At 40.4% G+C, this 13,998-nt stretch overlaps 1 protein-coding gene and 1 long non-coding RNA gene across 7 annotated transcripts in view; one reads left to right on the top strand and one right to left on the bottom strand.

Moving 5' to 3' along the window:
* ZNF407 (zinc finger protein 407) overlaps nt 1-13,998 on the bottom strand; it is a 355,130-nt gene that overhangs the window by 12,306 nt on the left and 328,826 nt on the right. The window lies entirely within an intron of this gene.
* LOC118090244 (uncharacterized) overlaps nt 1-13,998 on the top strand; it is a 123,675-nt gene that overhangs the window by 80,389 nt on the left and 29,288 nt on the right. The window contains exon 5 of the long non-coding RNA XR_004693225.2: nt 9,044-9,231. This is a non-coding gene — a long non-coding RNA (uncharacterized LOC118090244). The remainder of the gene's footprint in view (nt 1-9,043; nt 9,232-13,998) is intronic.

Below are 13,998 nucleotides of genomic sequence, written 5' to 3'. Positions count from 1 at the left end.
CAAAGAGTATTCCCTTGCTTATTGAATCCCAAATGCAACTGTCTTTCAACTCAATCCTGAAACAGGTTTTAAGAATAGAATTACTTGTTTAAATCCAGATGAGGGAAAATTGGGACAGGTTAACTGAAATTGAAACTAGAAAAAAATGCCTTTGACATAGCCATAAACAGTGTCTGGGCAGAAATCGCCGAAATGTCTGGGAAAATCCAGACGTATGGCAGTTTGGGGCCAAACTTAAAAACAACAACACTTTTGTGTCCAAATTTTCACTTTTTGAAATATGGCAAGCCTAGTTTTCGCAGCAAATGGGAGTGATCATTCAAAAAAAAAAATCATATAGGTGTGTTCAGCATTCAAGGATTGTGCTTTCTAGTTGTTATTATTATTAAACAATCCAAGAGGTAGGGGAGAAGAACCATAAAGAGCTTTCATATAAAAACATGATCATAGACATCACATTCTAAATAGACGTAGTTCCCACACTCTGCTATGTACTGAGTAACCCAATGATGTACATGCACTTGTGAATTAGTCCTTAGGTTCCTGAAGGAGGATATTAAAAAACTGATTTGATATTGAGAAACAAGACGCATTTTGCTGCAGTAACTACCCAATTAACTTTTGCCAACAGTATGTTTCTGAACTAAAAGCATGCCCCAAAGTGTGGCAGTTCATTGCATTGTCTTACTACCTGACAAACCTTTAAGAATAGCTGCCACTCAAATGGAGAAAGAAGGGGAGCTGATTCTCTAGTATAAGTGGTGAGCAATCCTTGCCAGCTTGTCATGTCTTTTCACTGCCAGTCTCTGAAATGTAGTACTTAAACACATTTGTTAATAATGACATTCTTTTAAACACTATTTAATAGTATGTTTCTACTAAAGTCAGTGCCGTTAAAAAAAATTAAACGGAGGTGGTCGCACATAGCAGGGATTTCAGTTGACCATAACAGGCAGACATGTTACCTCTAACGAGTGTGTCTGTGTGTTTTAAGTGCCCTTTGTTGTTTCCAGTCCCCTGTGCCATAGTCCTCATCACATGAACTATGATCACCTGAATTCCATGAAGTAATGACTATAGTCCTATTGAAGAAGGGAAGCTGTTTGAAACCATGCACAGCTTCTTCAGAACAAAGTCCAACTCACTGGAGTGGTAGGCAACATGCCCCGGAAACTGAACCATTTCCCAATATTCGATTATATAAATTCTATAAATTTAGCAATGTCTATGAAGAACCATAATATGTAATACATTTTATTAAATGCTGTGTGAAAGGAAGGCCAGCTCACTCAGTGGATCTTTGCCTTCCTCCTCCTCCTCCTTGCAGCTCCAATTATTAAACAAACTCTTATAACAGATTTTCTGCCCTATGCCTAATCTGACCATTGAAAGTGCACCTGAAACTTCCACATTTACAAAACTAGAAGCTAGCATCAAACAAGGGATCCAATCCAATCCATCAAATAAAACTGGTGCAAGACGTCAATTCATTCCAACTCTACAATTCTATGATTGTATTTCCATGAGGCTTCCTCAGCAAGTTGTATTGAAATACATGAACGTTATTCAGCAGCACTGGATTGTACTGAACTTCAGTACAGTATAAACTTGGTGTTTGTATTTATGACCCAACTGTGCAACATGGGGATTGCAAACACCTTTAAAGTACTATATATCCCTTGCTCAGAAGCAGTTGCCACTGGAAGATTAAGCTGAGAGGTTGGGAAACTACCATCTCCTCCCTGTTTACAGTTCCTTTAATAAGTAAATGTTGGTTCACATCAATGTATTTGTCAGTACAGTGGAACCTCGGTTTACAAATGCAATCTGTTCCACAGAGGCGTTCGTAAACAGAGGCATTCACTCCCTGAAGGCATGTTTTTGCCCGTGTGTGAAGCGCCGACAGAGCGCTTTTGTGCATGCACAAGCTGCGCAGAAGAAATCTGCGCATCCGACGCCGTGGAACCCGGATGTAAACACTTCCAGGTCCGCAGTGTTTGTAAACGGAGGCGTTCATAAACAGAGGTAGTTGTAAACTGAGGTTCCACTGTATAACCATCAGGGCTGACTCTATGAGACAATATGGCTGCCCACTTATAAACAGAACAACTTCACACTGAAAAGAACACAGGGCTCTGTCCTGCACTCACAGAAAAGCATTTTTCCAGGAGAATTTAAGGTGCTGTTCTTAACATCTGAAGTACAAAATGCTTCCGGTTGCCTTTCTTTCCAAGAAATACTCTTGCAACATCAGACAACAGAAGAATACAAGGTATTGACAGCCCACCCCATGCATTCATGAGTTTGTTTTGCTAAAGGAAGCTTATGCTTTGATTCTCTAAACAATTTCTCACTAAAACCAGCATCAACCACAATGAAACAAGGTCCCCCCCACTACTCCCTTAAAAACACAACTAAAATTATATTGCAGATCTGTAGATTAATGAGCTGGTTCAGGCATTTCAACTCAAATGTATTTTACAGTAAATGTACTTAGTCCTATGTGATTTCAAATAGAATTATTCCTGATAAATTTGAATATAAATTTATAAAGCATTTAAACAAACTGTGTTTAAACTGTTTGGTTCATCAGATGCAAATACTGTGCATTAAGCTAAGCAAGGAATACCCATTCATGAAATTAATGAAAACTGACACCAATATAATAAAATCATTACAGGTTTATGGATTCTGGAACTTAACACAAACTGTACACTTACGTCCTTATAACTGATGAAATGCTTTTTTTGCATTTTGATCTGCAATCCATATAGCACATGTTAGGTGTGCATTTCTGTAACGTGAAAGATTGCTAGGAGCATTTGTAGGTTTAATGGAAAGCTGGAGAAGAGCATGAATTGGCAAGGAAGCAAGTATGATAACTGGGGACAAGGGGCACAATAAGGCAAGGAGTGAGATAAATTGTAGCTTATGGACTCTACCAGCAAGCGTTCACAAAACAGTCACATGGAAAGCATTGTGCAGAAACAAAAGGCAGTAATGACAGAATTGGGCATTTTTGTTTCAGAAGGCAGTCACAGATGGGTCTGTCATACTGCATGCTTCCTTTTTAGGAAACCTCAGCTACTGTCACTTTACATCATGCCTGTAGACAAAGGAAGCTACAGGCTTAAGTGCAAGAGGGCAAAGGGACTGCCAATTAAGTCTGTGAATGCCCAAAACTGAGCCAGCAATTTTAATATGTTCTGTTTGATCAACTGGTTGCCTGGAGTTCTAGTTAAACAATATGCATTGTAGATTTCTCCTTTTCTTTGATTCAAATGGCAATTTTTCATTTTTAGCTAGATGACATCACAGCAGCATAAAAGTGTTCAACGAAAGCACTGTTTTCTGTATACAAATGCCCTTTTTTTCTTTGTGTCTCAAAAGCTACTACACCTCTTAACAGTTAATTTTAAATAAATAAATGAGTTAATTTTTTTGCTGTTGTGAATGGAAGTGATAATCTATTATTTCCTTATAAATCAATAGTACAACACAAGAACATAAAAACAGTCCTCTATTGGGGTTGGGACTGACTTATGAGAATATCCATCCTCTCATAGAGCTAGTACTATCCAAACACTTCTTTATATCACTTCATTCTTAAAAAGGTTAAAAGTAAACAACGATTCTTTAAAAGCACATAGAAAAAAATAGCCAGTTATGATGGGGGAAGAAACATATTGTAGGAACAGTTATTTAATACATCAGTGGCCATGAGATGATTTTAGTTTATAAATTTTATTATTGTTTCAACTGGTATATTAAAGTGTTTCCATAGCATTGTGCTGATTAGATCATGTTTTGATAATGTAAATGTTCTAAGTTTTGTACCAAATTTGTATATATTTTACTGAATGACATTGTATACATTGCAGCAGCCTTTGGCTACAAGCAATAAACTTGATACCATTTGCAAACCTGAGGGCGGGTGCCACTACCAAGAAGGCCCTCTGCCTGGTTCCCTGTAACTTGGCTTCTCGCAGTGATGAAACCGCCAGAAGGCCCTCAGCGCTGGACCACAGTGTCTGGGCAGAACAATGGGGGTGGAGAAGCTCCTTCAGGTATACTGGACTGAGGCCGTTTAGTGCTTTAACGGTCAGCACCAACACTTTGAATTGTGCTTGGAAACGTACTGGGAGCCAATGTAGGTCTTTCAAGACCGGTGTTATATGGTCTCGGGGGCTGCTGCCAGTCACCAGTCTAGCTGCCGCATTCTGGATTAGTTGTAGCTTCCGGGTCACGTTCAAAGGTATTCCCACGGTAGAGCACATTGCAGTAGTCCAAGTGGGAGATAACTAGAGCATGCACCACTCTGGTGAGACAGTCTGCGGGTAGGTAGGGTTTCAGCCTGCATACCAGATGGAGCTGGTAGATAGCTGCCCTGGACACAGAATTGACCTGCGCCTCCATGGACAGCTGTGAGTCCAAAATGACTCCCAGGCTGCACACCTGGTCCTTCAGGGGCACAGTTACCCCATTCAGTACCAGGGAGTCCTCCACACCTGCCTGCCTCCTGTCCCCCCAAAACAGTACTTCTGTCTTGTCAGGATTCAACCTCAATCTGTTAGCCGCCATCCATCCTCCAACTGCCTCCGGACACTCACACAGGACCTTCACCACCTTCACTGGTTCTGATTTGAAAGAGAGGTAGAGCTGGGTATCATCCACATACTGATGAACACCCACCCAAACCCCCTGATGATCTCTCCCAGCGGCTGCATGTAGATGTTGAAAAGCATGGGGGAGAGGACAGAACCCTGAGACACTCCACAAATGAGAGACCAGGGGTCTGAATGCTCATCCCCCCCCCACCACTTTCTGAACACGGCCCAGGAGGTAGGAGCAGAACCACTGTAGGACAGTGCCCCCAGCTCCAAACCCCTCTAGATGGTCCAGAAGGATGTTATGGTTGATGGTATCAAAAGCCAGCCGCTGAGAGATCCAGCAGAACTAGGAAACAGCTCTCACCTTTGTCCCTAGCCCGCCGGAGATCATCGATCAGCACAACCAAGGCAGTTTCAGTCCCATGATGAGGCCTGAATCCCGATTGGAAGGGACTACTGCAATGCACTCTACGTGGGGCTACCTTTGAAGGTGACCTGGAAACTACAACTAATCCAGAATGCGGCAGCTAGACTGGTGACTGGGAGTGGCCACCGAGACCACATAACACCGGTCTTGAAAGATCTACATTGGCTCCCAGTACGTTTCTGAGCACAGTTCAAAGTGTTGGTGCTGACCTTTAAAGCCCTGAATGGCCTCGGTCCAATATACCTGAAGGAGCGTCTCCACCCCCATCGTTCTGCCCGGACACTGAGGTCCAGTACCGAGGGCCTTCTGGCGGTTCCCTCGTTGCGAGAAGCCAAGTTGCAGGGAACCAGGCAGAGGGCCTTCTCGGTGGTGGCGCCCGCCCTGTGGAATGCCCTCCCATCAGATGTCAAAGAAAAAAACAGCTACCAGATTTTTAGAAGACATCTGAAGGCAGCCCTGTTTAGGGAGGCTTTTAATGTTTAATAGATTATTTCATTTCATTTTTCTGTTGTAAGCCACCCAGTGTGGCTGGGGAGACCCAGCCAGATGGGCGGGGTATAAATATATTATTATTATTATTATTATTATTATTATTATTATTATTATTATTATTATTATTATTATTATTATTATCCAAATGGTCCGCTTCTTCCAGATGTGAGATGTGCCTGGAGTTGTTCAGCAACCACTTGCTCTATCACCTTGTCAAGAATGGAAGATTTATGACTGGGCGATGTTGTTGTTGTTGTTTAGTCGTTTAGTCGTGTCCGACTCTTCGTGACCCCATGGACCATAGCACGCCAGGCACTCCTGTCTTGCACTGCCTCCCGCAGTTTGGTCAAACTCATGTTCGTAGCTTCGAGAACACTGTCCAACCATCTTGTCCTCTGTCGTCCCCTTCTCCTTGTGCCCTCCATCTTTCCCAGCATCAAGGTCTTTTCCAAGGATTCTTCTCTTCTCATGAGGTGGCCAAAGTATTGGAGCCTCAGCTTCACGATCTGTCCTTCCAGGGAGCACTCAGGGCTGATTTCCTTAAGAATGGATAGGTTTGATCTTCTAGCAGTCCATGGGACTCTTAAGAGTCTCCTCCAGCACCATAATTCAAAAGCATCAATTCTTCGGCGATCAGCCTTCTTTATGGTCCAGCTTACCTCCACTCATGGTTCTTACATTCCAGGTTCCTATGCAATATTTTTCTTTACAGCATCGGACTTTCCTTTCGCTTCCAGGCATATCCGCAACTGAGCGTCCTTTCGGCTTTGGCCCAGCCGCTTCATCAGCTCTGAATCTACTTGTACTTGTCCTCTGCTCTTCCTCAGTAGCATGTTGGACGCCTTCCGACCTGAGGGGCTCATCTTCCAGCGTCATAACTTTTATATGCCTGTTGTCTTTGTCCATGGAGTTTTCTTGGCAGGGATACTGGAGTGGCTTGCCAGTTCCTTCTCCAGGTGGATCACGTTTAGTCAAAACTCTCCACTATGACCTGTCCATCTTGGGTGGCCCTGCATGGCATAGCTCATAGCTTCTCTGAGTTATTCAAGCCCCTTCGCCACGACAAGGCATTGATCCATGAATATGACTGGGCGATAGTTGGCCATAATTGCCGCATCTAAAGATGGTTTTTTAAGAAGCAGCTTGATAACTGCCTCTTTCAGCCGGTCTGGGAAGGGATAAAGCTCATATATCAGTTTCAGGTGCCCCCAAGCCCAGCCCAAAGGAAAAAAAGTTTACAATGCTATGAAAGGATGGTGAGGTAGATATATGGCAAATCTCGAGGGAAATGAAAATTTGGGGAAGGGAAAATGAGAAGAGCTGGATGTAGGAAGAGTGGAGGTGGATGGCAGCACACACATGCGCAGCACATTTCATTAGGGTGTGCATCCAGGGAATTTTCCCTTTGTGGAAGAGGGGACAGGAGTGCCCATGGTTTCGTATGGAGCATCACAAACCACAAGCCTTGGTTTGGAGAACATGCTAAGCCAAAATCATGGCTTAGGTCACAGCTGTGCAGCAAGCAGTAAGAGAAACTGGAATGCAGAGCAGTGGTCACTATCTTCTCTCCAGGAACGCACACGTTCACACTAAACCATTGTTTGGTTTAGGATTACACACAGATCAGCTCTGTGTATACAAAGGACTTCCAATTTTGTAGCAGCCATATGATTAAATTGGAATAAATCTTACACTTGGAAGCTTATAGTTCCCTGTATGATAATTTGAACACAGAAAAGTTGAATTGGGATTTGTTATGCAGGCTTCTCAATGCTCCCCCCCCCCCCGAAAGTCGGTTCCACACTGTGTATAGGGTTATGGGTGCAAGCTTAACTCTGACAAAAACTACTTCTGTTTTAAAAGCTAATTGTCACTGCAGAGCAATTTTGAAGCAAAGTGGTGTGCTTGGTATTCTCATTTGCATGACAATACCCAGAATGCTCTTGCAGCTTCACAGCTATTTCATGGAAGTGCTGATGATGTGCTTGAGCTTTGGGAATAAACCTAGTCATGTGCCTTTGCTTTGTATGTGCCTTACATTCTATCCTACAGTGTGTATTTTATTGGGGGGGGGGGCAAGAATTAAAAGAATTAAGGCCACACAGCATTACAAGCACAGCCTGACCAACATGTACTGTACTTGGTCTGCTGCTATCAGCAATCCAAACAGTGGCTGGTGGGGTGGCAAATTTCTAAGAGCCATTGATTAACTGATCAGCAGGTTCCCCTGTGAATATTTTCTAAGTGCTGACATTAGTCATCTAGAGCTCTGTCAGGAGAGCTGTCACAATACATTAACTATCAATTAGAAAAATGAAACAATTAACTTCTAACATGCTGAACCGAATGAGTAAGAAAACAGTTGAACAAATCTGATTTTATTCATCTCTCTCTCTCTCTCTCTCTCTCTCTCTCTCTCTCTCTCTCTCTCGTGCTTGCTGCATAAAATAAATTCACTACGTTCATTTAATTCGCAGAGCAGACTGCTCTATTGTGTGGATTTCACTGTTGAGATGCTGTAACACTAATTGTCAGTTCCCACTGATCAAAGTAATTTGGTTGAATAATTGGTTTACATACTATATTTTATTTTCCCCACCAAAAAGGGGGGAGGGGAAGTGTTATAACAAAAGATTATCCAAAGAGGAGGAAGTATCTTCATGATCACCCCAATTTGGTGTCAATGTAGCAGGTAATACATGTTTTCTTAGCAATAAATGGAGAGATAAAGCAATGCCCTGTTTACTGGGTGGAAAGATACATACACTCAGCACAATCTTTATATCAGTGTTGGGAGATGGAAAGGTTGGGATTATTTAAACAAAATAATATTTTTCAGAATGCAACTTGTATATTTAATTTTTTTTTACATACAACTCTATTTGTCCATTAAAATGTATTTTTTGGTTTTTTTAAAAAATAATTGATGTGAGTTAATTGGTTAAATTTTATGTTACTTCCTTATTATTTCAAATGTGAACTAATTGCCCACCTATTGTTGTCAGGAGTCTTTTAAAAGTGTTTTGTGCTAAAAGTTATCAGGATGATACCGTAGTACTTTCTTTTCTAGTCAGTACAGTCTCAGTTCTACTTGTATTATATAAAATGTGTTAATGAAGTCAGGTGTGTGTTTATTCACAAGCAAGTCTTAGTTTAGTAGACTTGCTCCAACATGAATCAGCAGGAGTTTTTAAAGCTTTTGTCCAGATCTAGAGCAGGTTTGGGGAGCCTGTAATCCTCCATATATTGTTCAATTACAACTCCTACCATCCCTTAACATTAGTCATGCTAGGTGGGGCTGATAGGTGTTGGGCGCAACAGGTACTCCATTCCTGATCTAGAGAGTAAAAGCTGTAGCTAACAGGGCAGAATTTCTCAGGCAGTTGGGCAGTACCTGCACGATGATTGCGACCAACAATTTGCAATTTCAGAAATAACTACTAAGAATCTTAAAAAAACAAACTACTCATTGTTAACCAATTGATAATATTTTATGTTATTTTATTTGATACAGCAAAGCTGAACAAAGTACTTTTGCCATAAGTGTTAAAAATTATGGCTCTCCTTCAAAAAGAGCAAAGGAAACTGGGATTTAGACTGCCTGGATAGCAGACCTTCAAGACACACCACCTAATGCAGAAGACTGTAGAACAACTGTGGTTACTCAGTAACAAGGGAAAAAGGTGGAAGAACCATCAAAAGGTCAGTCCTAAACAACTATTTTTCCTTATCCTGAGCAACTGGTACAACTTTCTGCTTGCAGAAAAGCCCGAGGGAGATGTGATATTATAAACTGTACTGTTTTACAGCTTAATGTCACCTCAGGAGTGGGAGGCCATGGAGGTTGGACACAATTTTTACACTTAGGACACTTCCACTAGGCTGTTTATTGTGGCTTTGGTGGTGTTCATCCATGCAAATTTTGCACAGCATCCACATGACACCATCCTCACCAAAATGCTGTACCATATTATTTTCCATTTAACCCTCATTTACACTTAAAAAACAACAAACAACAACAACAACAAAACACCATTAAGTAAAATAAACTGCACAAATGGTAAATCTGGATTAAATGGGGAAATAATATGGAATGACATTATAAGGATGACATCATGAATATGTTGTGAAAAACTTGCATGCAGAAGCAACACCAAAGCCACAGGTGCTGTGTGGAAACACTTTTATTTTCAACTGAGCACAAAAGAAAATAACAAGCAGCAACTGCCCATTCATGGATGTAGGAATGCTAAATGAAAGTGTGTGTGTGTAAAAGTGAGAGACAGACACACAGAAAGAGAGACTATTCTACATGCCTTATTACAGTGGAACCTCGGTTTACACCTACCTCTGTTTATGAACACCTCCATTTATGAACGCCGCGGACCCGGAAGTGTTTACATCCGGGTTCCGCAGCGTCGGATGTGCAGATCGCATATGTGCAGAAGCGATCTGCGCAGCGTGCGCGTGTGCAAAAGCACTCTATCGGCGCTACACGCACACGCAAAAGCATGCCTTCAGGGAGCGAATGCCTCCGTTTACGAACGCCTCCGTGAAACGGATTGCATTCGTAAACCAAGGTTCCACTGTACCTTACAATTGACGAGTTCATAGGTGAGATGAGATTGAATTTCACAACATGCTCTTGGCTTCGATGGTTGAAGAGAGGATTATACAAATTCATGGAGGATAAATCTGTTACATCAATGGCTGCTAGTCATGATGGGTATGTTCTGCCTGTGTGGTTGGAGGCAATATGCTGGGAACCAGAGGAGGGGACAGTACTGTTGCATTCAGGTCCTCCTTGTGGGTTTCCCATCTAGGCATCTGGTCAGCCACTGTGAGAATCAGATGCTGGACAAGATGGGCAATTGGCCTGATCCAGCAGGCTCTTCTTATGTATTATGTTAGGCGCTACACCACACGAGGTGTTGTATGAAGAGACCCAAGACATCTCTGGAGCAGCTACATTCTGACTACACTACTCTCAAAGGACAATTGTATTCATAGCATTGCTCAAATGACTTTCAATGAAAAGCAATTAAAAGCTCTGAAAAATCTCATAACTCCTGGAGATGACATAACACCCATTAATTACAATGTTCAGTGAGGTCACACCTATGAATTATGAGGTGAATTCCGAACTGTTATTCACAAATTAGAATCATATTTTCAATGCTTCCTAAAACCTGCCTATTGATAAGCAAGGATTACTCAACAGCTAAAAATACCTATTAATTGCACATATTATGTGATTTCAGAGAACAGTATGGAAGTCTTTTATTCTGAATGGCAGAAAGCATCTCTCCATAGAATAAAAGATAAACACTTCTAAGCAGCTGTATGAATAACTCATAATGCATAGTACTGTGATTATCCAGTGACAACCACACCTTGTGTTGAATATAATTGCTCAATTATCTTCTGCTACATCGACCAGAAACAAACTCAGTCGGTCTGAGTAGAGGGGGAACGCTCCAGAGAAAAAGTCTGCTCAGAAACAAACTAAAACTTCAAGCTATATTATTTGACCTCTGTCTCCCTTGCATGGATGTGTATAATTTCATGTACATTAATAAAGTTGCTGAATGGCTCTGTACATGTTTATAACTTTCATTATGCATATAGGTATAGACATACAATTAGGCATGCAAACGTGTGCAGGTTCAGGACTGTCCACCATTAAAATAAATGTTGCTATGATGAATCAACTGGCCCTAGGACCTGTGAGACAGATGACCTGCATATGTGACAATTAGTAGTAACAAAAACAACCTACAAGCATACATTGGTCTCCACCTTCCGCCAGCCTATCTTAATAGACACAAACCTCATAGTACACGACGGGCATAAGGTCACCTGTCTAGAATAGATTTCCACTATTCTGTGGGACAAAAAGGGCAGAAACACCCTCAGGAGTTTTTCAAAATATCTGTTTAGCAAATAAAGCTATACCCTGTGTACAGAGGCCATTTCACCTAGTCCCACAAGCTGCCTCTCTAGGGTTCCATGTAGATTTTTTGATCCCCCTGGCAGAGCATTGACTTAAACATTGTAAAGAGGAAAGTTACTAGTTATGGCAAGTAAAAAGGCCAGGGAAGATAACATGGATTAAACTAGTGTTTCAATTCACACTACTGTAGGCATCAGCTGCAGGCATATCAAAGGGACATCTATTGGTGCCATAAAAATTCATATTCATATGCATAACTCACTCACTTTGTCTTGGAAAATGCCACAAATTCATCTTATTTGAAAAGTGGAATGTACACACAAAAAAATTCCTCTGGGGAACTGAGCAAAAATGGGGCTTTTCTTTATATCTGCAATTTTAAGACTCTAAACCACGTCAACTCAAAAATTACCATCAAATTGTCTGAAATCAATTGTCACAAAGACATTCTTTTTCTTTTTCTCTCTCTTTCTCTCTGTTATGGTTCTGTAGATGATTATTTTTTTAACATCTTGACACCTTGGCTCTGTAATTGGTTAAGAAATAATGTGCAAAACTCCAAAGTTAAGTTATAAAAAGGCGTTTTTAAAGCAAATGATTTGACAGCTGCAAACGCTGGATAACACCTAGATGCATTATAGAAACAGTGTGGATAATTACTTTTTTCAAAAGGAAAGGCTCTATGGACTAAGGTCCTCTCTGAATTTCCCTGCAGCTCACTTAATGTGCTGTAATCCAAATCCTGTTGTCACCTCAACCTACATCTCTTTATCATCCATATATCAGCAAGAATGATGGGCTGTGTCCCATGATTCTAACAGTCTCCCTTTGAAGGATCCACATGTTAATTACCACACTAATTACGGTTTTTGAATAAGCAAGTGAAGTAAGCAGTCTATGGGAGGTACGGGCATAAACCTAAGACTGAGAAAATACTAGTTAGTACATTCATCAATGTAAACTGACACACTGAACATACTTAAAAGAAGTAGAGGAAACACATTTAAAAGACAAGCATCTTCAATAATTAGGGTTCCATACAGGGGAAAAAAAGAAATGTTATTTCTTAATGGCAAGTGCATTTAAACTGTTATCTAAAGATCTGAAGGTAAGCCTGCTTAATTCACTGCTTCTTCTTTTGTTATTAGGAAAACATAATTGTTCCAAATAATTAGCACTAGAGTACATCACAAGCTGACAACAAAATTATAGAAATCTTCATATTCAGATCCGTCTAGCTGGCTATTAGGAACAGTTTCTGATCATAACCCATTAGCTGAAGTGCTGTGAGTTCTTGATTGCCACCAAATAACCTCAGATATCTGCTTAAGTTAACAGCCTCTATTTAGTCAAGAGTTTCCTTGACAGTAAAAATTGCTTGGAATTTTTACAGCTGCCACACAAAAGAACAGTATCAGATGGTGTGTTCTTAGAAGATCTGGTGCTAAAACTCATTGAAAAATGTGGATTTTTAACCCTTTGCTTTCTAAATAGAAAGCCGCTACATTTCAGATGTCTATGAACCATGGCCTTTTATAATTATTCAGAATTAAAGTGAATGCACGTCAAATGTCTCTTTTTCTGATGTTCCTACTAATTAAAGTAAGATTGGTTTATACTGTAGTGGATTTTAAAAAAAGAATTCCTGTTTTGTTTCTTCCTTTCCTACTTAGCTTTGATCAAATAGTGCTATATTTTCTTTCAATGCAATCCAAATTCTATTTTCTCTCTTTTTGTTCCTTTTTATAATGCCGGCATAGATGCACTGTAATTCATTTTGCAAAATAGCACTCCAAGGGCCATAGGGAAAACAACCCATGAAGAGGGGAGGCTTATTTCAAAAGACACTGCAAAGCAGATACTTAGGCCAAATAAAAGCTGTATAAAATCTCAAAAGGAAGGGGGTGGGGGAGTGAGAAAGGTGATGTCCCTTGATACTTTGGGTAAATCTGGGTGAATTATTGTTAATGTACTGTAGGGGAAATGGAAACTTTTTAAACATCCAATCTAGTGCCAGTTATCTATAATGCGATTTAAAGCTACTTTCAAAATATTTTTTGAGATAATAGCTTAGTTTATAAACCTACAAAGCTTTATGTCAAATCCCAGGAGGAGTAACTTTGATTACTAGAGTAATTAATGATGCTGGATAGTAATATGGATTTTCTGTTAAGATTTGAGTTGGAACTTAATTAGTCTTCACATTATGATTTGCTGATTAATTATGGATATTTAGTTATAAAGAGATGTTAATTATTAATCTAAAAAAATCATCTAGTATAATTAACTAAACTCTAGATGTTGACTACCCTTCTCCTTATGGACAATGTATATATATATATGTGTGTGTGTGTGTGTGTGTGTGTGTGTGTGTGTCTGCGTGCGCAGCATAGTCCAAATTCTTACAACTAGTTCACTTACTGGGCCTATTTTTATTAATTTATATATTAAGATAACCCAGGAACTATGAACTTGTTTTTGTTCTTGTTGTTTAGGTGTACCTTTATGAACAGGGC

This window comes from Zootoca vivipara, chromosome 8 (genome assembly GCF_963506605.1).
Source record: "Zootoca vivipara chromosome 8, rZooViv1.1, whole genome shotgun sequence".
In the NCBI taxonomy this organism is placed as follows: domain Eukaryota; kingdom Metazoa; phylum Chordata; class Lepidosauria; order Squamata; family Lacertidae; genus Zootoca; species Zootoca vivipara.
Note: the sequence above shows the minus strand (reverse complement) of the source record. Positions and strands in the feature narration are given on the sequence as shown.